Source organism: Bos indicus, chromosome 15 (genome assembly GCF_029378745.1).
Source record: "Bos indicus isolate NIAB-ARS_2022 breed Sahiwal x Tharparkar chromosome 15, NIAB-ARS_B.indTharparkar_mat_pri_1.0, whole genome shotgun sequence".
Taxonomy (NCBI): domain Eukaryota; kingdom Metazoa; phylum Chordata; class Mammalia; order Artiodactyla; family Bovidae; genus Bos; species Bos indicus.
Window position 1 is genome coordinate 33208651 of NC_091774.1, and position 25572 is coordinate 33234222.

A 25572-nucleotide genomic window follows, 5' to 3' on the forward strand; every position below is an offset into this window, starting at 1 on the left:
GGACGTCTCGGAATACTCCCAAATTCTGATGTTTTATACCAAACTGCTCATTTGCTAAACATGATTAAGAGATAGTCTATCAATAATTAAGCATGGTTAAGGTATAATCAAGTTGGGCAATCATTACCTGGCACGTTGTAGCGTCACTGAGACATCATTTTAACTTTTTGATTCTGAAATGATTCAGGAGTCATTATTTCTCTCTGCTGATGGGGCCGCTAAAATAGAAAAATATCTGATTGTGGTGGCTTCAGGAGTCTGTCCCCCTCCACCCCAGCAGGATTCTTGGCTTCCATTCCAACAGTTTTTCATTGGCCAGGTTTTAGATGCAGGGTTTGCTTTTCCTTCATTGTTCCTTTACTAAAGGAAGGAAAACTCACTGAGCAGCTGCTTGTAAAAGGGAAAATGTACTTGAGTTTTGCCTGGCTGTGGACTTGAACACCAAATTCATGGTGATGTCAGCAGAATGACACCGACAGAAAGATTCCCTGCCCTCCACCCTCCTTCTGTTTAGGAGGGATCTCTCGAACAGAATCTTAGCAGATCTCCTTTGTCCGGAAGGAGCAGAAAAGAGCAATTCAGCTGAAAAGAAAGAGCAATTTCAACCTGTTATGAAAGAAAGAGAGGGAGGGAGGGAGAGAGGAAGGAGACAAAGAGACAGAAAAAGAGAATTAGAAAGTGAGAGATGGAGAAAGAAGAAGGAAGGGAGGGAGAGAAGGAGGAGGAAGAAACAGAGAAGGAGGAAGGGCAGGAGAAAGAGAGAGAGGGGGGAAGAAAGGTGGGGAGAGAGAGAGAGAAAGAGAGAGAGAGAGCTCAAGTGTACCCTTGGCATTAACTCAACGTAAGGAAGCAGGAGAGACAGCTACTCTTGGTCTCCCCGTGGCTTTCCAGTTCTCCTGATGTCCTTTCTCTCACCCTCTGCAGCCCTGGCTCTTTGTAGAAAGATCCAATCACCTCAACAAAAGAGGTGCATCCAGCAAGTGCTGCTCCAAGAGTAATTGGTGGGTGTCCCGTGTCGCAGCACGTTTTCTCCACCTGCGATCTGGCCACCAGGACACCAGCCTCCATGGTGGGAGTACCCCACGCAGAAGCTTCCGGCACCCCGGCCAGCCAGCTTAGGTAGAAGGAATCCTTGTCTCCTCAGGAAAAACTGACCAGAAAGGGAGGGAGGAGACTGGCAAAGCAACGCCATGGTTTTCACGTTCCTTTCGGGCAAAGGGAAAATTAGGAATTGCTATTTATAACCTTCCTACCAAACGCTCCCTGTATTAAAAAAAAAAAAAAGAATATTTTAGGTACAATGCAAAATGAAAGTGTGGCTAGGTCGGCTAAGGAACAAAGACGTGAAAAATGGCGTGATAGGATAAAATAGATCGGACTAAAACAAAAGATGCCCTCAGAGTATTGGAGTAGTGGACTTTTTTGGCGGCAAGGGGGGGGATCATTTAAAAACGATCTTAAGCCCACTAAGTGTTCATTTACAACAGATGTATAACAGGGACCAACTACTCAAGAGTGAGAAGTTGGAAGCAAATTTGCGTTTGACACACCCGAGGAAACAAAAGGGAGAGAGCCTGCCAGTAACAAGTTGTTTCGTGTGCAGCTGGCTGAGGAGAACGCTTTCACTTTTGAAAGCATTAGGTTTGCTCAGGATGGCAATTTCTCTTCCTCTTTAAAATGCAAGTAAGGATGCCAGCCTACAACTTCCTTTCTAGCTCTAGGTTAATAAAGCCAAAAGGCTTTTGCAATAATTAAAAATTTAAAAAACAGAGAAGACCCTGATTCTGGTATGGAAACATGAAGACATATTTAAAAAAAAAATAATCAGATGTCTGTCATTTCTTGGGTATAAATGAATTATCTGCTGCACAAAGCTTTCTATATGCCAGGCTACTCTAACACACTTGCACGTTCAAAGCTATGTTTTGCTTTTGAGAAAGCAGACCACAATTGGATTAGAAAGTTACAAATTAAGTAGGGGTACAGGGCGGCTAGGACAGGGGGAGACTGAAGTTTAGAGCACTTGGATGCTTCAAGAAAGGAGATAGGCGATAGGTAAAGAGTCAGTATTCCCTAGAACCTTGGCTGTAAAACAAGGAGATTCTTGTTTCGGGAAAAGTACAAAAGAGCCTGGAACCTCCACAGTGATGCTTACAAAAAGAAGAGACCAGCAGACACAAGAAACTAAGTTTAGCTGCAACAGGGACTTCTGCCGTACTCCAGGGCAGAGATGCCTCCAGGGGAGCCCCCAGCCTTCTCTCTGCACTGCACCCCAGGAGAGCTTAGTTTTTCTCATCCAGGACTCTTCACATCTACTGATCCCCACATTTCTCTCTTCTTTTGGAACAATAAAAATAAACCAAACAGAATAGGATTTTATACAGTCTCCATCAAATTGAAGTTTGGAAAAAAAAACAAAACTGCATCTGTATTACCTCAACTTTTCCCAAAATCAATCTGGTTTTGCCTTCTGGCCCTTGATCTACACCCCCAACACACTCTTTCTCTCTCCTCCAAGCCTCTCTCTTTGCCCCCCTACCCTCCCTCCTTCTTCTGTCTCTCTCTCTTTCTCTCTCTCTCTCTCTCACACACACAGATACACAGACACACACACACTGCTGCCTGGTCCAATCTGGTGCCTACTTAACAACAACAGAATGACAAGCAACATCTGTTTGTAAAAAAGCCAGAATCAAACCTTAACGGTTTTTTGGCTAGGATTCTTTTTTTTTTTTTCCTTATGTCCCCTGACTCTAAAAGGAGAAGGGTCAAGAAGAAGAAATATGAAGATTTATATTCAACACTGGCTCCAACGAGGCAGCAATCATACTTCCCGAGAGTTATTTCCAGGTAAAGCGCTTGTAGGGAAAACCACTGCAGTATTTATGGTCGTCTCCCCTGAAGCAAGCCTGGGTCACATAAAATCCAACATATCAGATTCCTAAAAGGCAGGGGTTTTTTCTCACAGCTTTATATTCATCTTCTAGTTAGAATTCCAGGATCTTGTGTGTGTGTGTGTGTGTGTGTGTGTGTGTGTGTGTGTGTGTGTTGGGAGGTGACGAAAGACAGAAAGGGAAATGAACAAGACAGAAAAATTTTTTAAAAATAGTTGAGATGGAAGGAGTGGTGCTGTTTCTCCCTTAGTTTACAACATGCTGGTGTGTAAGCAGGCACATGTACATGGATGCCACACACGAGAGCAGGCACCAGGAGCGGGGGCTGCAGCAGAAAACCGCACAGCTGTGGCCATCAGAAACCGGTCCCATCCTTCCCCCACGGAGATGGAGACGAGAATTTCTGGAAAGCTACCAACAGTCCACAGAGTCACAAAGCAGAGGATCGGAGCTACCTCGACGGGGGAGGAGGCGGGCAGCCAGGCGCTGCTGGTGAAGGAGAGAAAGGCTCTGCTCACCAACTCAAGGATTTCACCCTCAGGGAAGGGGAAGGGTGGTGGGGGGGACTCAGAAACTCCACTCCCCTTTCACTCAGGGTTTGGAAGAAACCCACACACATTAAGGGAAAAATAAATTCAGACAAGTTGCTAAGGAGACTTGTGTAAACTCCAAGCACAGACATATTTCTTGGCCTTTCCCCCTGCACTCCATCTTGTATTCTGATCACGCTGCTCTGCGGCAACGTTGCACCAACCTTCTGCATTAATCTTGGCCTTCCCCGTGCACACTGGCAAAGCGCGCTGGTTGTATATATCATCATTTTTCAAGCTTAACAAGTGAAAAGGGTACGTGTGTGTGTGTGTGTGTGTGTGTGTGTGTGTGACTAGTTGGAGGGAGAGAGTGGGTGGGGTAACTCAATTTGGAATTTTAAAAACATAGGTGTTGAACAAAGAAGAGTATTTACACTGTGTGTTTTGGGAGTGTGGGGAAAAGGGTAGGTAAAGCACCCAACTCTGGAAATTTCCCTTTGCCTGTGATTTCCATCCTCTCTCCACTCAGCTGGCCCTTTCCCACTGCCCACTCCCATCTCCAGTTAAAAGCCTGTATCTCGTGGCAGGGGTAAGCAGTGCCTGCATCATCACTGCAGACACGCAGAAGGGGCCCAGGCTTCTGCAGGAAAGAATGCGTTCCCCAGCAGGGAACCCTGGTCCCTGCTTCCCTGCTCAGGAGGGCGTCCCGGAGAGATCAGCTTTTTAAAAACTAACTGGAACGATTCATGAAACCTCTAAACCGAGCCTGTTTAGATTCTAAACCAGTTAGCATTTCAGAGGACAGACTCTGGCCCAATACCCATGCTCTGGAGCAGAGACCTTCTCCCACCCATAGCGACACATCTTCGGCAGCAGCCGATAGATGTCAACATTTGATTTAGGGGAAAATTAACATTTTCTTTCAGGACAGAGATGTTTGTATTGTTGAAGCCAATATTTTCCTTTCTCAGTCTCCTGTATTAGAAATTCGAAAATCTTCTCTAGGACCACGAAAGGGGAGAAAATAAATAGCCTAAATCATTGCTCAGGGTGCTAGGACACACCACAGTCAGGTCTGTGTGCCTGTGTGTGTGTGTGTGTGTGTGTGTGCCTGTGTGTGCGTTCTGGCCTCACTGTCACGACATTAGGAAGACACACACCAGAGAGTTGGAAGGGGGCATATGCTGGACCCTTCCCAAATGAGAGAAATTCACAGCATCTGCCCACCAGCCACGAGAAAAGAGCTCCAGGAAGGGGCAACCAACCAGGCCTGCTGCTGTGTTCATCACAATTCTCAGGAGAAGGCCACGGGACAAGGGATTGCTAAGGGGATGGGAAAAGTTTCTGTGTTCGGTGCACAGGGCTGAGTGTGTGCCGTCATGCTCCAAGAAGGCTACATGGCTTCCTTCTCTCCCCTTTGCCAACCTGTATTTGGTTTTCACACTTCAAAGCTAAAGCAAGCTGTGCTGCCTCAGTTGAAATAAGACAGCCAGGCAACCCTGAAGCTAGCAAGATGGAGGGTTTGCTCCTGCCACTCGCAGAGAGAGACAGAGCCCCCCAACCAGCGCTGCCAGCCCATCCTTTACAACAGACCGCATGCGAGCGAGCCCTGCATTTTAGGGAAGGGGAGATCCTTGGTGTCCTTTCTGACCTTTTCCCTACAAGGCACATCCTCAGATGTTTTGTGGCACTGAGCCATCATGACTCAATCAACATGAAAAATGAACCTGGAGGGAAAGGAACAGGGTGGGCCTCTCCCAGCGGGCAACTGGGCAATTGCCCTGTGACCTGCTTGGCCTGGGGGCAGGGGAGTGTCACCTGCATTTTTTTCATTCGTTCAGGAAGCTGCAGTAGCCCAGACCCCAGGAAATCCAGCCTTGTCGCTTGTTGGCTGTTTGTCCTGCCTGCCAGGACTCAGAGGACTGTCTCGCTCTAATGTGAATACACATTTGCCAGGACACTGTGCGATCCTAGAGCATCAACAAGAGGAAGAACTAATTTATAAAATCAATGCAACAACCAGTCCTGCAATGGAGGATTCTCTTCTGTCTAGATTGCCAAAATAGTGCTTTTCCTTTATAAGTTGGCTTACTGCTTTCTCAAATTCCCCCAAGAACAGAAAACACATTAGATACCTCTCATTTCAGCACCACCTGCCTTCCTCCAACCCTTCCAGTCCTTTGTGGAAAAAGGGAAAGATATCAGTAAACAAATGATCAACACAGCCAGGCTAGTCTGGAAGAAAGGTTATATCAGATGCACATGAAGCTGATTCAGATAGCATTCAGATTTTTAAAATATGGTTTTTTACATCATCTTGGAAAATCTTTAAGGAGTCTGTTCTTTGAGAGGCAGAAAGAAAAACAGCCATGTTAACAGTGGCTGGCAAGCCAAAAGGCTGCCTAGAGACACATCTCAAAGTATAAAGTAAAAGACTTAACATGGGTATAGGTACATGTTCATGTGTTCATATACAAACATACACATCCCTATATACATACATATATATATGCATATATACATATAGGCATACACACACACACATTTGCCCTCCAAATCTCTCACCTCTAGCCCTGAAGTCAAAGACCACATCTTTTTCACATGTTGCAAACTGACCTTCCCTTATTCTACCCTGAAACTCAGTCTCACACCCTGCATGCAAGGTAAGGAAGAGAATGTTTGGCCTCTCCATCATATATGAGTTAATGCCTCAAACTGCAAAATGCTTTACACATCAGTAAGTCTAGTTGGTATTATCACTCCATATCATGGCAGAGAGCTGACAAAAAGGAAAGTTAAGTGTCTTCCCAAAGCTCATATATTATTGTAATGACAGCATCAGAAGAAGACTCTCTCGGGCCCTAAACTAGCGAGAGGGTCCTGGGTCAGACTGAAGGAATTTTCTGCTGTCCCTTCTCTCCTTCTGCTTTGTTAGTCAGGCATTTGTATCACCTATAATCCCCCAGTACAGGAGACCCTGGCCACATGTACCCCTGCAGTCGCCATCTTGATCAACACCAAAGACTAAGCCACCAAAAGTTCATAGTGGGGTTTAATGTCAGAGGTCAACTAAGGTTGAGAAAGGTCTCCAGCAGTCTGTTCTAGTCAAGCCAGTCCAACTGTGTGGTCCTATAACTCTGACCAGGAGTGACAGATAACAGGTCTCAGGTTCCTGATTCTGCAGAATGGTTTTAGCCCATCTACACTGAGACTGAAGTCAATCTATCCACCACCCGGTGTGATTGTTAGTGCTTGCTGAACTTCTATTTGTTTTCACACATGGGGCAGGATTGAGGAGAGGATGAGCTCAAGATTTGAAGAGTGGGCATCAAATGTACAGTGTCCTTGTGAAAAATGTTGACATGTTTTCTATATATTACCAAGGCAGGTGGTCATTAAAGAATAACTGTGAAAGTTATAGGGTCTCTCAGGAGAATTCAAGATGGTTAAGATGCTTTTCTTGGGTAGGATTAATATCCATAATATAATCACATCTCTATGTTTCCTTCTCACATAAATAATTTATTTCTGACATTTAATATGGACCAGACATCACCTCATGGATGGCTCATAAAAGCATGATCATATTTCCTATTTCTTTCGGTGTGATATTTTTGGGGTGGCAGACAAGAATGGGTGGGGTAAATGGAAAGTTGAGTCTTGAATCCCATCTAAATGATTGGTAAACAGAAAAGGCTGGCAAGCGCCACAGATAGAGTCCAAAATCCCTTCTTGAAACATTTTAATGATGCCATGAAAAACTCAATATGCCACTTTTTTCTCTTTACAAATGAAACCGCTTATCCCAACACAGACTGACTGGTAGAGGGTGTCTGGAGTACACACTGAGAGGGAGTCCGAAATCCTGCTTGATCTCAGCAGGAAAGAGTTTTTACGAGGGTAAGTTATCCATGCCATGGGAGAAGGAGGTGGATGATGAAACACACACTGTGTATTTGCCACTCCTGACTGAGCCCCTAATCCTCTTGCATCCGCGTTTCTTTGTCTTCCTCATGACAATGGGAGGAGTTATTCAGCAACCCCTATGAGACCAAGTTTTGAATGCCTGTAAAGTTTAATTGTTATTATTACATTATTTCTGGACACTCTAGCTAATAAAGAAAGGAGTTCATGTTGAATTTCTATCTTGTATGTAATAGGTCTTACATATTTTATTCACACATTCAAAGTTACTAGAATAAGGTAGAAAAAAAAAATGGCAAAACAGTTCCCATCCTCCACCCCCAATCACTGTGAGATACAAACCTCTTGACAAGTCTTCTGAAGACAGGGAAAATCATGACGAAGAAAAATTTCTGTGCAGACTGGGATGCCAAATCTATTTATCTTAATTCAGTTCTCCTCAAAAGTTACGTGAGATGATGCATTTTGTAAGAAAGACCTCTCTCTGGGCAATGCAGCTGGTCCTGACTGGCATTACCATTTCTCCTGGGAAGCTTGGAAGGTTCCTAGTGCTAGGTGAGGGCAAGTGGGGGCAAGGATAAGACAATGATGAGATATGGTTGTTTCCATCCTACCTTGTTGACTTTGCCAAGCTCCCTGCTGCTAGGACACTAGACATCTGTGATGAAACAGGACCTGAAATCAGGGGACTTGCCCTTTCTCCAGGACACTCAGCCACAGACAGAGATCACATGCTTAGCCCCTGAGGAGGCTCCATCATTGTAAACAAGGTCTCACCGTGTTTCATAGGCTCACTAATGGATGTCTATCCCTTCAAGAAGGCGAAACTTCTATGGTCCAAGTCATTAAACTAAAAGTCACTTTCCAGAAATAGAAGTCTAAGGGGACCATAGCAGAGACTGTCACTCCTACTGATCTAGCTTTCTCTTTCAAACTTAACATTGGGGCTATTAAATCCACCTTTCCAAGAAGCAGGGTGGGAATTTCCCAGAGGGCAATTAAGTATTGATTCCAACCTGTGGGGAGCCAACTTTATTTTCACATTTCTGAGATGTGACAGAGGACATTTTCCTAGTCTCAACTCCGGGAACTCAGCCTCACAGCCTGTAAAAGTGGAGATCTTCCAGCCACGGGAGAGAGGTCATTGATCCTTTTTTGACTAAACAACACAGACTCAGGGGTCCTCCCAAACTCAGGCCATTACCTAGTCCATCACTCTGTCTCCATGGTGGACCACAGATGGGCTCACTAAGTTCCTCCCCGCTTCAATACATTTGGCAAATGGACACAAAGGGTCAGGGCTGCCAGATGTTTTTCACTGACCTGTGCACACGCAGTGAGGGATTAAGATCAAGTCACTGATGAGTTTTCCTTGTGGACTTGGAGCCCCAGCAAAAGTGGTGACTACAACAGTCAGGAGTCTCTTACCTTTGAGATCGGAATTTTCAAGGAGACCGAGAGGCTTGACCTCCAAAGGGAAGGCCCGGTTGGAGCTCAGAAATAAAATACAATAAAAACTCTGTCTGGGCCAGGTTTATACAGGATCCCCCGGGTAATGGAAAATTACGAGAAATTCCATCCGGGAGTTCAGCTGAGCATCTCGACGTCGGTTTGTGCACATCTGTAAGTCCTATTAGTGCTTATGAGATCGACATGCCTGTGGGTTGATTTGGAACTGCAGTTATGCCAAAGGAGCCATGAGGATCTGAGTGCGAGCATATGGCTTCCTCTACCCCCTGGCTCCTTGCAGGGATGAGAGTAGGGGAGCATGAGATTCAGGGAACCCCTTGTCCTAAACAACCCCCCCAGCCCTGGGCAGGAGTGTAAGGGTGCATCTCCCAGCCTCTGCTCAGTTCCCGTGAGTCTGTGGATAGAAATGTTGGTGTGCTGCTGCTGCAACCCAGGGCTGGATTTTCTTCTTAGCTTGCTCACAGCCCCTCTAGATCCATGGCAGACAAAGGCACCACCAAATCCTCACTAAGCGAGCATAAAAGCCCTGAGAAAGAGAAACGCTGGCTCTATAACTGCCTTTCTTACAACATATGGCCTAATGCTAATGCGAATATGATGAAAGTCCTGCTTAAACATCTTAGCCAAGGGCTCCAACATGGCCTGGCTCCACTGTGCTTATTCTTTTTCTCGGTTAGATCTCTGCCTTTACTAGAGTCCCACTCCCTGCACACACATACCTCACAAATGGGCTGTGCCAGATGGACTCTTAATCACAGTAATCAGCTGGGAAATTAAATGTTAGAAAATCCAGCTAGTCTCCTGAATTTTCCCACTCGAGATCAGGGCCTGAGCTACTGCAATGCCCCATAGGAAAACCATGCTGCCTTTTCAAGGAAGGTCAATGTGACAGGCCCAGGGTGGGCTTTAGGCTTTGTGGCCCTTTCTGGGTTTTTCTTAGAGAACTACAGTTCACGTCAGTTTTGCCTGGGTTCAGATGGCTGCTATTAATACTTCTTATTTACAGAACACACACCTTGGAGGAACTCAAAACATTTACAGAAATTAACCAAGCTTTGCACCATCCCTGACAAGTAGGCAGGGACTAGACAGTACTTCCTTCATCTCAGAGAAAGAAACAAAGTTATTAAGAGGGCAGGTTTCTTTGCCACACCACATAGACAAGACCCCACAGCCCACTCATTTCCAGGGCTCTGCTGAAGCTGCCACATGAGGTGGGTGTTTGTTTATACTATGCTCACTAGCTTATTATTCTAGTATTTTTCTCAAGCACATTCACATAATCATGCTGCAAGATTCCAGTGCGCAAATACCGTGACTTTTTTTGGTGCATCTCCATACAGTGTGTATTGTAGGTTTCCTTTAGTAGATGAACAATACATATGACTGACTGGTTTGCAATAAACCTGTACCTCCTTCTAGACTGGCTTTTCGCCTTCTGCCCAGAAGACTCTTAAATTCTGCTCAAACGTTATTCCCCAGATGACCCCGAGGCTCTATCAGTAGCTAGGTTTTAGGAGCCCTATAGTACCACCTCAGAGAAGGCCAACGGCAACCCACTCCAGTACTCCTGCCTGGAAAATCCCATGGATGGAGGAGCCTGGTAGGCTGCAGTCCATGGGGTCACTAAGAGTCGGACACAACTGGGCGACTTCACTTTCACTTTTCACTGTCATGCATTGGAGGAGGAAATGGCAACCCACTCCAGTGTTCTTGCCTGGAGAACCCCAGGGACGGTGGGACCTGGTGGGCTGCCATCTATGGGGTCGCACAGAGTCGGACACGACTGAAGCGACTTAGCAGCAGCAGCATAGTACCACCTCGTCCAGCACTCACACCATTGTTCCATAATCATTAAAAGGTGTAATAGTGAAAAGAAAGTAACTCTGTGGTCTTTGAGACATACAAGCCTCAGTTTGAATCCTAATTCTGCCATTGTGAGACCTTGGACAAGTTACCCAACTTCCCTCATCTGTAAGATAGGGATAACACGACTTAGTTTAGAGTCTATTGTGACACTATTTGTAACAGGAGGCAATAGAAACAATTCAGTATCCATCAATATAGGAATGGTTAAATATATGATGGTATGTCAATACTGTAGCTACTATAAAGATTAGTATATATAAAGAATAAAGAGAAATACCTGAAAGACATATCAAGGGGAAAGAACAAGTTTCAGAGAATATGCATGATTCTATATATGCATATGAACAACTCCCAACTCAAGTTTCTTATTATGAACAGGCTTACCTAAAGGTAAGGAATGAGCTAACTTCTACGAAGCATGAATAAACAACGGAAATAGTAGCTATGACTTCTGCTATAGATGGTTTCCTTGCAGGTGGAGCTGTGTTTTAATCTTTACAACTCTAGCACCTGGCACATCAGAGGGGCTGATGGATTGAGTGAAAGAAAACTACTCAATGAGTGATGCTTTCAGGAATTAACTGTTGAGTCAGGAAAGAAGAGCCCTAATGTGAGTCACCAACAGTCTCATGTCTTATTTGGACTTTTTTTTTTTTTAATGTGGGAAGGCAGCCTACTGCTTGGGGAAGAAATTGGCCTGAGAGTCATAAGGCCTAGATTCCAGAGTCATGTTTCTTAAAGTGTGGTCTCAGGACCACCAGCTGCCAAATCACCCATCAGGCTTATTAATCATACAGATTTCTGGGCCCCACCCTTGATCTGAATCAGATTCCCTGAGATTGTGATTCAGGAATCTGTATTGTAACAATTTCCTTTTTATGTATAGATAAAAAAAATAATAAAGTCTGAGAATAACTGCTTCAAATCCTATCACGCCTTCCTTTTTGACTTTGGGCAAACCACTAACCTTTCCAGAACTCAACCACTAACCTTTCCTTTCCTTCTGTACAGTGCAGAGGTTGCATGGCAAAGTCTTCTTGAAGTTGTAGAATTCTATGACCATGAATGATCCAATTCCCTGCCTTGAGGCAGTCCTGTCCATCAGCCATATAAGATGGACTCTTCAGACCTGGTGTGAGCTGCCTTTGGGTCCCCAGGCTGGCATATGGATACTTTCAAATTCAGAAGCTGCTTATATTATTCATTCTTGTACCTTATATTCTTTAATTACTAGAACAAACTGGCAAGGACAGTCTCTCAGCATTGGTTCTTAATGATCAAAATTTACAATTTCTGAATCTTAATATATTCGTGTTAGAACTGTAATATATTAACATAATGCAATTACTGTAAGAATTAATATAACAAACACATATAAAAACACACACACGAGAAAGGGAAGCTGGTATAAAGACCCTGGAACAGATGCTAAAGACAATGTTAGGAAATATTACTGAAGAGAGCCAAGAGAATATCTCTCTAGCCCTGGGTATGGATGGAAGAAGAGGAATGTGTCCAGTCATTTTCATGGAAATTGAAAGCCAAGAGCACAGATGGCTGAGTTGAAGAGGGACCCTCTAGCATGTTCTGTGGATAGCAGGCCAAGATATGGCAAGTGATAGCATCCTCCAAGAAACCCCAAAGGTCTGTAGAAGACAAAATCCAAGACCAAATTAACCCCTCCTCAGTCTTCAGAGAGAGAAGAGCTTCTCTGAGTCATCAAGAAATTGTTCTAAGTCTTAAAAAGGACATTCTGGAAACAGTTTTGCTGAAGGCAATGTTGGAAGTCAGTGAACCTGGATGTAAGCTTTCTGCCTACATGCATCCTAAGTCGCTTCAGTCATGTCTGACTCTTTGTGACCCCAGGGATTGTAGCCCACCAGGCTCCTCCGTCCATGGGATTCTCCAAGCAAGAATACTGGAGTGGGTTGCCATGCCCTCCTCCAGGGAATCTTCCTGACCCAGAGATCAAGCCTGTGTCTCTTGGGTCTCCTGCACTGGCAGGCAGGTTCATTGCACTACGCCACCTGGGAAACCCGTCTGTGTTCTCTGCCCTCTTTATGAGGGCTATTGTCTGAGTTACTCAGAGCCCCAGAGCCTTGCCTGTAAAATGAGGTTAATAAGATTTAGTCCATAAAGTTATTGGGAGAACTGAATGAAATAATACATGTAAAGTGCCTACCCATGTCCAAGGCACATCAAGCGTGAGGTCAATGTTTAAAAGAAACCACTTTTCCTCAAGTGACAGCGCAGAGGCCAACTGTCCTTTGAGTCTCTCTTGCCTTCCTCATAGGAGCCTGAGAGCGTGTTGACTGTTCTTTATCACTAGCGCCACCTGGGAAGCCCAGACACCAAATAAATATGCACTAAATGAACACAAGATCTAATGTTCCCAGCCATTGTAACAGAAACAGACTTAAAATTGTGTTTAAATGGTTGATAGTGTATGGATAGGAGAGATGGCTAAATGTGAAAATTCTCTGGAAATCTTAGGTCAGAGTTAAGTCACCTGGAAATGAGCTAGTCTCCAATAATTCAGACTGCTGGAGTTAGACATTTTTCACATTTCTATTTTTTTAATTCACATTCTATCATCTCGAATGTATCAAGCTCCTTCCTGAAAACATTTCTCAGGGAGAAAGTTAAAATTCCTGAGTTCAAAGCTCCCATCTTTGGACCCCAAAAGGGGAAGGAGAAGAAACCCTTAGATTTGATTGCTTTCTTCCCATCCCCATCCATTTTTCCTCACCTCTACTTTTCTTCTCATTCACCCTTAATTTCATTTTCAGATATGAGTCAGACACTTGTCTTCTGACTGCACCTTCCTAGAAGCAAGTTTCACACTTTGCATTGCCATGTGCCCAACCCTGGCATAGCATCGAGCACACAGAAGTACAGAAAAAATATCTGTTATGTAAATTACATACTGGCTAAAGGTATCAAGGAGATCTGTAACAGGGAGAAAAATTCATTGCTTTACCTCTATGAGATATCCTAGCCATTTCTCCTGGACTCCATCATCTGCTATTAACTAGGCATATATTATCCTATATATTTCATGTCTTTGTTCACTACCCCATGAGCTGTAAGAGTCTTAAGATCAGAATAAAGTTCTCCTCTTCTGCATCCTCCCCCAAACAGCCACTTCAAGACTCTGCTCTCAGTGGCTGGTGATTCATTAAGTATGGCTGCCTGACTCAGAACCAACATAATCAGTACAACCCACTCTGGACCTTCCAAGGAAGTAGGGACCATGTCTCACTTGTGCTGACATACAGCCCAGTGCCTGACACATCAAAGACTCTCAATAAATATTGACTGAGGAAGGCAGAGAGGGAGTAAGAGTGAATGATACTGAAAAGGAAAAAAACCCAAATGATTCAGTAAAGCCAAACACACAGCAAAATAAACTAACCTGTCTATTCATTCTATCTTACATTCGTTCAACAAACATTTACTGAATGTCTGGTTTGTGCCAGCCATGTACTTGGCACCAGTGACTTGCACATGAATTATATTTAAGTGGCAAAACAGGTCTAGATGGAACGTCCACTCTAGAGGTGAAGATGGATGGCATACCAGGGGTTGCATGTCTGTTTGTGTTGCCAACGGGCAAGGAGAGGTGCAGAGGAGGCGTGAAGGAGGTGGGGGTGATCAGGGAGAGGCCAGGAAACAGGAGACCAAAGACCAGACAACAAAATTCATCTTGCCCTGAAACAAGAACTTCATGTAAAGACAAATGGGTTCCGGACGTTAGGCACTCTTTAAACTGATGGCTTAGCATGATGGCAAACCCTGGTATAGCAAACAGACATCTTTATATACAGTAATGTGGACATGCGTCCAGCCAAGAAGCCCCAACATTCCCATTTGACTGACTCTTTTGACAGACTCAAATGCCTGAGCTCAAGTGTGGGCTGACCTCCTTGACCTTGGCACTAGCACATGAGCTGTTTGGGGATGTTTTAACAAGTACTGGGAAGTGGTAAGCTTTTGTTTCTCCTGATTTTCCCAGAGATATCTATTAGCTTACACCTGGCATTCATGTGCTATTCTGCACCAGGAAGCCAAACTCAGTGGAAGAAGAGTGTCAGGGAGAGAGGATGAGGAGGAAGGAATTTGAGACATTAGCAGGGTGGGAGCATAGGTACTTCAACATTTAATGAAGCTACTTGAATAAGGAGCCCAGAAATGGGTAATAATATTGAGTTAGAGTAAATTCAAACTCAAGTGCAATGACTCCAAACATCAACATGGGTTAAGAGGGAAACCAAAGTGCTCTGGTATGTGGTCACACAGTTGACACTATCAAGCCATTCCCCGTCTACTTAATCACCTCCCACGACCATCTTGGCCTGCCTAACACTGGAAGTGCAGTCACAGACCCTGATCTCCACATCTGGAGATGGAACCTTTGCTGTCGTATGAATAGGAAGGGGACTTACACTCACATAGGTGGGTATACAAATGAGTGAAGCTCTGTGTGGGTCTGTATAGAGAAGGAATTCAAGGAAGTAAAATGGTAAATCTCCAAGTTGAGTGCTCTTTATCACCAAGCAAGTCTTTGCACTCAATTTCCTGGGATTTTCTATCTGTTCTAAGGAGTTCCGTGGAGAACCACAGAGGTTTGACAGCCAAGGTTTCTTTTCTTTCCTTTTTCTTCTTCTTTTTAAAATTTTGCCTGTGCTGGGTCTTCACTGTGGCCTGCGGGCTTAGTTCTCCCTTAGCATGTGGGATCTTAGCTTCTCAACCAAGGATGGAACCCTCATCCCCTGTGCTGGCAGGGCAGATTCTTAACGACTGGACCACGAGGGAAGTCCCAAGAGCCAAGGGTTTCAAATCCCGTCTCACCACTTAGGTGGCAGCTCTGAATAAGTTAGTTCCTCATACTCATTTTTCTTCATCTAAAACTCATTGAATTGACGAGTACATACAATTCCTTAGCTCTTATAGGTGCCCAACAAATGCTGATTACTTTTTCTCATCCCCTAATAGAAATATAAGGCAAGGACCAATGCCTTGTTTGCTTAGATGTTTTGTAAGACACACACACATGCAGACAACACATGGCATGTATGCTCAGCTGGGTCTGACTCTTTGCAACCTCATGGACTGCAGTCCACCAGGCTCCTCTGTCCATGAAATTTTCCAGGCAAGAATACTGGAGCAGACTGCCATTTCTTCCTCCAGGGGATCTTTCTGACCCAGGGATGGAACTCACATCTCCGCATTTTCTGCATTGGCAGGAGGCAGATTCTTTACCACTGCACCACCTGGTAGGCCCTTGATGAGGATTAAAGAGCAGCGTCGGTGGTGAAATGGGAAAACACACTTGAGATACGGTACTGACTATCAAAGGTGAAGACAGGGCTTAGGGTAGCAATCAAAGAAAGAAGAAAGAAAGACACGGTTCACTTGAGGGATAATTTCTTTATATTTCATTACTTTTTACTCTCTTGGCCTCCCAGTTTCTATGCTTCTCCCACCACTGGCTTCTGGATGCCAATGCCACAGACGTGAGTATGCCTCATGGGAAAACTGGAGACTGGAGGGAGCTCTTCTGGCCACATGCCCACCTTTCCCCAAACTTCCCAGGTGAGTCTGCCCCCTGGGACGGGATGCTCCAGAGACTTGTTGCTGAATGTGCTGCTGCACTTACATGGTATGAGCCCTCAGTCAGGAAGGCCAGTGCCATTCTGATGCTACTGGTTGGTTCTCTTATGAAAGGTAAGACTGAGAGAAAGGGGAAAGGGAACACACCCACAAGACTGCAGAAAGCTCCTTCTGAATGGGTGTAACAGCAAAACTCACTGCTAACACACTAAATGGCAACTCACACTCACTCAACAGCCTCACACCCATCTTCTCTAAAATTTCTATCTGTCATAGAAAAGAGGTGCAGAAGACACTTTCTTTTAATGGTTTATCAGTCAGCTGGGCTACAGAAATAAACGTCCATAAAGATATTATATGGAAACTATTGCCTTCTCTTTACTCAGTTAAGTTCAGTCATTCAGTCATGGACTGCAGCACACCAGGCCTCCCTGTCCATCACCAGCTCCCAGAGCTTGCTCAAACTCATGTCCATCGAGTCGATAATGCCATCCAGCCATCTTATTCTCTGTTGTCCCCCTCTCCTCCTGCCTTCAATCTTTCCCAGCATTAGGGTCTTTTCCAATGAGTCAGTTCTTCACATCAAGTGGCCAAAGTATTGGAGATTCAGCATCAGTTCTTCCAATGTATATTCAGGACTGAATTCCTTTAGGATGGACTGGTTTGATCTCCTTGCAGTCCAAGGGACTCTCAAGAGTCTTCTCCAATAACACAGTTCAAAAGCATCAATTCTTTGATGCTCAGTTTTCTTTATGATACAACTCTCACATCCATACATGACTACTGGAAAAACCATAGCTTTGACTAGATGGATCTTTGTTGGCAAAGTAATATCTCTGCTTTTTAATATGTTGTCTAGGTTGGTCATAGCTTTTCTTCCAAGGAGCAAGTAAGTGTCTTTTAATTTCATGGCTGCAGGCACCATCCACAGTAATTTTGGAGTCCAGAAAAATAAAGTCTGTCATTGTTTCCACTGTTTTCCCATCTATTTTCCACGAAGTGATGGGACCAGATGGCATGATCTTAGTTTTTTGAATGTTGAGTTTTAGGCCTACTTTTTCACTCTTCTCTTTCACTTTCATCTAGAGGCTCTTTAGTTCTTCACCTTCTGCCATAAGGGTGATGTCATCTGCATATCTGAGGTTATTGATATTTCTCCTGGCAATCTTGATTCCAGCTCATATTTCATACAGCTGGCATTTCACATTGTGTGCTCTACATATAACTTAAATAAGCAGGGTAACAACATACAGCATTGACATATGCCTTTCCCAATTTGGAATCAGTCTCTTGTTCAATGTCCAGTTCTAACTGTTGTTTATTGACCTGCATACAGATTTCTCAGGAAGCAGATAAGGTGGTCTGGTATTCCCATCTCTAAGAATTTTCCAGTTAGTTGTGATCCACAGAGTCAAAGGCTTTAGTGTAGTCAATGAAACAGAAGTAGACTTTTTCGGAATTCCCTTGTTTTTTCTATGATCCAACAGATGTTGGCAATTTGATCTCTGATTCCTTTGCCTTTTCTAAATCCAGCCTGAACATATGGAAGTTCTTGGTTCGTGTACTGTTAAAGCCTAGCTTGGAAAATTTTGAGCATTACTTTGCTAGTGTGTGAAATGTGTACCGTTGTGTGGTAGTTTGAACATTCTTTGGCATTGCCTTTCTTTGGGATTGGAAAGATATAAATATAAAATAAATAAGTTATACATATTATCGGAGAAGGCAATGGCACCCCACTCCAGTACTCTTGCCTGGAAAATCCCATGGATGGAGGAGCCTGGTAGGCTTCAGTCCATGGGGTCGCTAAGAGTCAGACACGAATGAGTGACTTCATTTTCACTTTTCACTTTCATGCATTGGAGGAGGAAATGGCAACCCACTCCAGTGTTCTTGCCTGGAGAATCCCAGGGACGGTGGGGCCTGGTGGGCTGCCGTCTCTGGGGTTGCACAGAGTCGGACACGACTGAAGCGATTTAGCAGCAGCAGCAGCAGCATACATATTATAATAGAAATATAATATGAATCCATCCAAAAAATATTTATTAAGTAACTCCTGTGAACTAGGCAATGAGCTAGACCAACAAAAATGCATATATGCATAAAGAATTTTTACACATTCTTGAGTAGTACTTATTGGTATAGTTGAGATACAGATCTCATGTTTACAAAGTGAAGTCTGCCGTCTTCCAGGGCATTACGTTTAGCTCTCATGATATTTACATAAACATAGTTTTTTCACTCTGTGCATTTGCTTTTCAAAAACTTTTTTTGATCAATATCAAAAAATTGTAATCTCTAGTATAAAAAAAAATAGGGTTCCCCAATTAGGATGATTTTATGCTTGTTATAGAAATACCGATTTTTTTAAAAAAGAGATGCTGAGCCTAGATATTGTTGGCCTCAGATCCCGAATAGGAAAGCAGCACCTGATACCAGGACGATATGCATGTATGCTAAGTCACTTCAGTCTTGTCCGACTCTTAGTGACCCTATAGACCATAGCCCTCCAGGCTCCTCAGTCCATGGGATTCTCCAGGCAAGAATACTGGAGTGCATTGCCATGTCCTCCTCCAGGGGATCTTCCCGACCCAGGGATCGAACCCATGTCTCTTATGGCTCCTGTACTGGCAGGCAGGTTCTTTACCACTAGCACCACCTGGCATGGCAAGTGTCCTCAAACAGAATCATTTTCCCCGTAATTCCCACGGTGAGTCATGTTCGTGGGGGTCTTTAGAGAAAGAATGGGAAGATGAGGGTGGATGAGAGAATGACTAGTGAAAGAACTAATGTTCTCATGCATACATCTCTTGCTTTTTGTTTGTTAAGATTTTCTGCTTCATTCATTCAGCAAACATTGAGCAGTACTTACTATGTGTTAGGAGATGAAGTAAGTTATTGCACATGATGTAAGGTAAGGAAAAACGTCCCCTGCTAAAATATACATCATATACCCCTTTTGGAGAATTGTTAAAATTCAGAAAACATGATTTTTCTAAAGATACTAACAAATGTAAAACGGGATTCCAGGGGTCTAATGCCTTTTTTTGCCCATAAGAGGTGGATTAGAGGATTGGAGTGTGACATCTCTTAAGAGTGGTGCGTAGATCCTGCTGATGCTTATCAGGACTGTGAAATGCAGCTAATGACTCAGCAATTAGACAAACACAGGAGATACCTTTTAAAATGCAGCAAGGTAGAAGACACATGGGATTGGGCACCGCACCCCGTGCTCTAGAGATATGAATTCCACTTGACTCTTAACCACTGCTGCTGCTGCTGCTAAGTTGCTTCAGTCGTGTCCGACTCTGTGCGACCCCAGAGACGGCAGCCCACCAGGCTCCCCCGTCCCTGGGATTCTCCAGGCAAGAACACTGGAGTGGGTTGCTACTTCCTTTTCCAACACGTGAAAGTGAAAAGTGAAAGTGAAGTCGCTCAGTCGTGTCCAACTCTTATCAACCCCATGGACTGCAGCCTACCCGTCCCCTCCGTCCATGGGATTTTCCAGGCAAGAGTACTGGAGTGGGTTGCCATTGCCTTCTCCGTAACCACTGCTAGCCACTGTTGATTGAAGAGTAAACAAATGCCAGGTACAACACAAGATTTATATTGAACTTATCCCTCCCTCAAGTCCCACAATAGCATAACAAGGGAGGTGAAATTTTCCCCATTGAGTAAACAAGGATGTGAGGCACACAGAGGTGGAATTTCCAAGCACGCAGAGTCAGGAAACGTATAGCCAGGGTCTAAGCCAAAATCGAGGCTATCTGACTCCAAAGTTTGCCTGATGTTTCTAACCTCTGACCAAGTTCCATCTAAAATCCAAAGTTGGAAATTCAGTTAGAAGAAAACAAGAGATGCTTCCTTCATCTACAAAGTGACTCTTACTACTTGCTAGATCTCAGACTTCTATAATAATTTTATGAACACTGCTCTCCCTAGAAAGAGATGTGTATGTTTACAATTAGTGTGCATATACACATTTTAGGAGGATTTCTAGAGTCCTTAAAACAAAGGCTAAGAACCTGTGCCCTAAGAGTTGCAGGACCCAATAGGGATGTAGTGAGTAAAAATATCTCCTTGGCCAAACCAACAAATGCTATAGTATCATATAAGCAATTCCTTACAAACACAGAATTCACCCTGAATAACAGTTAACCATGACATAGACCTCATGTTATAAAGATATTCACAAAGAACACAGGTTAGCTGATTCTTGCTGGACTTTTGAGTAGGAGTGAGTCAGAGGAGTGTCTAAGGGAGCAGGAAAGAATGTTGCTAGAATGAACGTCAACCATACAGTTGGGCTGAGCCCCTTGGTCATGACCTTGAGGCTCAAGGAATTGGCTCAGGCAGTTCTGAACTGAGTAGCCATTTCACAGACAGCCCACAGCCCGGCAGGACACCACTCTCTAACTCTGCCATCATGACACTGCCATCTGCAGCAAGTGAGCTGAGATGTCTCAAGACCAAATTTATCACACCCGAGATTCCATCCTTACATAAGAATCACCTGTCGCTGGTGCATAAATTTTAGCACCTAGCTGAGCCAAGGGTAATCAAGATTTAAAAGAAAGAGGCCTGAATAAATATCAAGCAGATTTCCTCTCTGTGGGGCTGAGTTTTGAAAAAACCTTTGTGCCCTCATATGCCCCTCAAAGGAGACTGCCATTTTTCTTCTTTCAGTCTGCCTTACTACTGTTGAGGGAAGGATGCTCTAAGAGCCATAGGCAATCTGTCTTCTTGGAGGTTCTGCTCAAGCTATGACCTCGGTTTGTTCCAACTTATGTCTGTCTTCACAAGTTTCAGCTTGCTCTCATCATCAGCTAAATTAACCATAAAGCAGAGCCTTGACTCGCATTATCAAAGTCTGAAAGTAATCCGTATTAGCCTGGAGCTATGCATCACTGTTTCCAAGGGTGCAGACTTAAGAAGAAATGCAGGAGCGGCCCTTAAATTTATATAGCACTTTGGGTAATCTAGAAAATTCCTTCAGTTTCAGACCTCGAAGGGGAGGTTCAAGTGTGTTGTCCGAAAGCTAACAAAATGCCCCTGGAAGTGACAGCGGAAGTAGAGTGACTAGGAGTATTGGCATTGGAATAACAATGAATGGTAGGGCAGGGCACAAGGAGCAGGGGAGACTCCTGGACTTAAAAGGGGCCCAGGGACTTCCCTGGTGGTCCAGTGGTTGAGAATCCACCTTCCAATGCAGGGGACTCAGGCTCAATCCTTGGTCAGGGAACTAAGATTCACATGCCGTGTTCCACATTCTACATTCCATAAGCCCTTACAGGGCAACTATTGAGCCTACCCGCTCTGGAGCCCATTCTCCACAACAGGAGAAGCCCCTGCAAGCTGCAACTAGAGAAAGCCTGCACGCCGAAACAAAGACCCAGCATAGCCAAAATAAAAAATAAAATAAAAAATTTAAAGGGCCAAGAAAATTCCCGACAGCTTGATTTGGTGAAATTAGGAAAACTTAAATTAGGATTAACAAATATCTGGGAAGGTTTGAATCTGTGACCTGGGGGGCAAATTTCCCCTCCTCTGGGTTTCCATTTGTAAAATGTAGGAATAGGATGAAGGCTTCTTCCTGCGTAAGCATGTCGTGATGGAAGGTAGAAGAAAAGGCCTTTGAAGCCAACAGAATTACTCCTCTGTCCAGAGAAATATAAACAACAAGAACTCCATCAGCCTTCAGCTCTGCTTTTGAATGAGTTCTTTGCTTCTGTCTGAGAGGCAAAGTAGTTCATTCCTTGGGGAAAAGTTGAATGTGGAATAGTAGACCATGCCCTTTTCACTCCAGTTTCATTATGTTATTTTGAATTATTATTAATACACAGAACACTCAATATAAGTTAACAAGATTTTACTAAGCGTCTGACATGTACCCAAGACTGCCATAGGCCCTCTGGGGTAGATAAAGAAAAACCTGGTGACATGTTCAGGGTCTTCAAGTATCTTAACATTTTCTTAGAGGTTTATATGTTTCATTTTATTTATTTGCTTTTTCACTTTTTATGGCCACGCCACAAGGCATGAGGGACCTTCGCTCCCCAACCAGGGACGGAACCTGTGCCCTGTATAGTGGAAGCAGTCTTAACCACTGGAACACCAGGGAATTCCTTACATGTTCCATTTTAAAAGCCAAGCAGAAAACAAGCCATTATGTTTTAAGAGTCTAACTGCTAAGATAAATATTACTTTTTTCTATTAATGTAAGCAATTGAGTTTGACTGAACTTGTTTTTATGCTTTTACTAATATATATTATTGTATTATTTATCTTGCTATTCATGTCTATAAGAAGCCTCACTTATAGATCTTACTTTGGCTTAAATTCTGGTTGGATGCCTCTAGGTCAAACACAAATAAGAGTGTTTGAATTACCAAGCAAATGCATACTTGTACATTTTGAAGTTCCACTCAAAGAAATCTAAATGAATCATTTGAATCATTTAGGAAAACTACTCTAATTCCTGAGTGTGCACTTTGCCTAATATTTTTGCACATCTTTGAACACTGATGCTGCCCCAGTTAATGGACTATCATCCTTTGTTGTCTTATTTCTTTTTTGGATAGCAAATAGATGGTCAGTTATGTCATCTTCCCCAGACTATCTTGTTTTCCTTTGAAGACAAATCACTAATCCATTTATTGCAAATGGTAATCCTCTCAAAAATATGCCTTGGGTGCAAAACAGAACTTTTCAGGCAGTAAAAACGTTTCAAAGGAGGTCTTTCCAATGCAAATTATTTTTGTCATGACTTCAAAGTAATTTTCCTAGCTGTTCTGTATAAATATGCCTTTGTATACTTTCAATTACATATATTTAAACATGTAAGAATGATGCAAAATGGCATATCCGTTTGTGGAACTTGCCAGTCACATTATATATTTCTAAGCAGTTTATTTAAAAATGTACCAGGAATTAAAGTATATTCTTACTTAAGAAATGATATACTGTATTACCAATTTTTTTTCTTCCAACAACCCCTAGCACTATTTTGGGAACTTAGGTGTTAAGAACTGGGTTGCCTATACTCCTTAGTCCATGAAATGATAAAGCACATTTATGCCCACTGCCCTTATTGTAAGCCCCCTAAGATGTTCAGGGTGACCAACCATCCCAGTCTCCTTGGGGCTGAGGAAGTTCCTGAGACGTGGCGCTTGCCATGGGAAGGTCCCAGCAAGTGGGAAACTCGTGGATCATCCTATGGATGTTATAACCCCTCTTCAAATTGCAGAAACTGAGACACAGAGAAGCAGAGTGCTCTGTCCAGCTTGCCCAGCAAACTAGAAGCAGATGTGGGACTCGGTCTCTGCATTCTGACAAGAGAACATTCACAACTAGGCAAATCCTGCTATTTCCTCTATATCTTACTTCCGCCTGGAACTGTAAGGAAACCAGTGTCATCTTTCATCTTTCTGTGTGCTACCATTCCAAAAGTGCCAGGATGAAATAGTGGGTACTAGCGAATAGGGTCTTCTGTAAAAATCCCATATTATTTGGGAGAAACAGCATTGCAGCTTTGTGTTTTAAAGAGAATGACAGACAGACTGAGAAATTATGATGATCTTAAGAAAAGGGGAGGAAATATTAGTATAATATCTAATTATATTATATAGTAGTGTGTATCCCACCAACTACCTCCTGATATCCCCAACTATCTCCAGTCCTGACTGGGTCATATGTGTAATTTCATGAAACAAATCAACTTAAAGGACTCTTAGAAAAAAATGACCAGGTAGCCAGCTTTTGAATTGTAACATTGTAAAAATGGCAACCCACTCCGGTGTTCTTGCCTGGAGAATCCCAGGGACGGGGAAGCCTGGTGGGCTGCCGTCTATGGGGTCGCACAGAGTCGGACACGACTGAAGCGACTTAGCAGCAGCAGCAGCAATAGCTAATACTGACTGAGGGCTGACTGTGTGCTAGGTGTGATGCTTAGAGCTTTACATGAATTCAATCAATCCAGCCTCACAATAATCCCAAGAAGGAGCCACTAATATTCCCACTTTACAGATAAGAAAAATGAGGCTGAGAAAGGTCAGGTGATTCATCCAACATCACACAGCTGATAAAAGTTGGAGCTTGTATTTAAACCCAGGCAGTGTGACCCTGGAAGAAGTGCTTTTAGCATCCACTATATCACTTTTAATGAAAGCATTAAACAGCACAGCTCCCAATGTCCAATCAATAAGACAGCTCTTTGTTAGGACAGACCTAAAACTAGCTGGACCACATATTCCTCAGATATACAGTGAGTACATTGGTCTAAAAACATGAGGCTTTCTGGTCACAGTTATTAAAGGATCTGAAGGAAGAGATTTAATCTATTGATTAATTCCACAGTAAGATAAATTGTCCTGCCAAGCTCCTGCTATTTATTCAGGACCTCTATTTCTCTTTCTGGAAATGTAAATAATATGTCCTGGGCTTCTGTGAGAAATGACTGGGTAAAACAATGGGCAAGCACTATGCAAACTGTAAAGCGCTTTGTACAATTCTCCCATATGTTAAGGAGCTTCCAAAATAGCAATTCCTTCCAATGCCCTTGCAAAGCAAATGAGACACAGCTGCTAGAATGCGCTGCAAAGAGACAGAAATCCAGCTCTTCAAAACTTTCAAGGGGGGAAACACACGCCATAAAATTACCCTGAAGATAAATTTTACAAGAAGCTCAGAAGTGTCATCAAGTTTTTCCGTGGTTAATTCTAAAAGAGGGCCAACGTCGCAAAGATCAAGCAAGCAGTTCTTCCATAGAAACCTGGGGAAAACGCTGCTTAATGACACTTGCATAATAGTTAGAAATATAAATTGTACTCACATGATGAGCAAAGTGAGGAAGCCAAGTTAACGGGCTCTTCTGAGTCTTTTCCAAAGACAAGTCTGTAGGGGAAATAAAGGGAAGACTTGTTCTAAACCAAACAAAAGGAAGAATTCAAAAAAAAGAAAAAAGATTTACATTTTGTGTCTTTGGACTCTACAGATGAGTGATTTCCATACACTGTCTTTTTCTGGTAATAAAAATCAATCTACTAGTATGGTTTTAAGAAAAAAAGGGAAAGTTAGAAGGATGAGGTGTTGGTAGAATGCTGTGAAGCGTTGAGCACTTGCCAGGGGGCTCCAACAATTAAACAATTTTGTTGAAAAAACTCTAATAAAATCGGCATTCCCTGTCATCTCAGAACAAGATGGCACCACTAAAGAAAATGCTCAACAACCCATTTGGGGGCTGTGATTTGATGGAAGGTGCCTGGGGGTGGGGAGAA

At 43.4% G+C, this 25572-nt stretch overlaps 1 long non-coding RNA gene across 2 annotated transcripts in view; it reads right to left on the reverse strand.

The window, feature by feature from the left end:
- Window positions 1-25572, reverse strand: part of LOC109569655 (uncharacterized) — a 297738-nt gene that overhangs the window by 68542 nt on the left and 203624 nt on the right. The window contains exon 4 of one of the 2 annotated variants that reach the window (XR_011570842.1): window positions 128-25189. This is a non-coding gene — a long non-coding RNA (uncharacterized lncRNA). The remainder of the gene's footprint in view (window positions 1-127; window positions 25190-25572) is intronic. The other variant, XR_011570843.1, reaches the window with a different exon arrangement.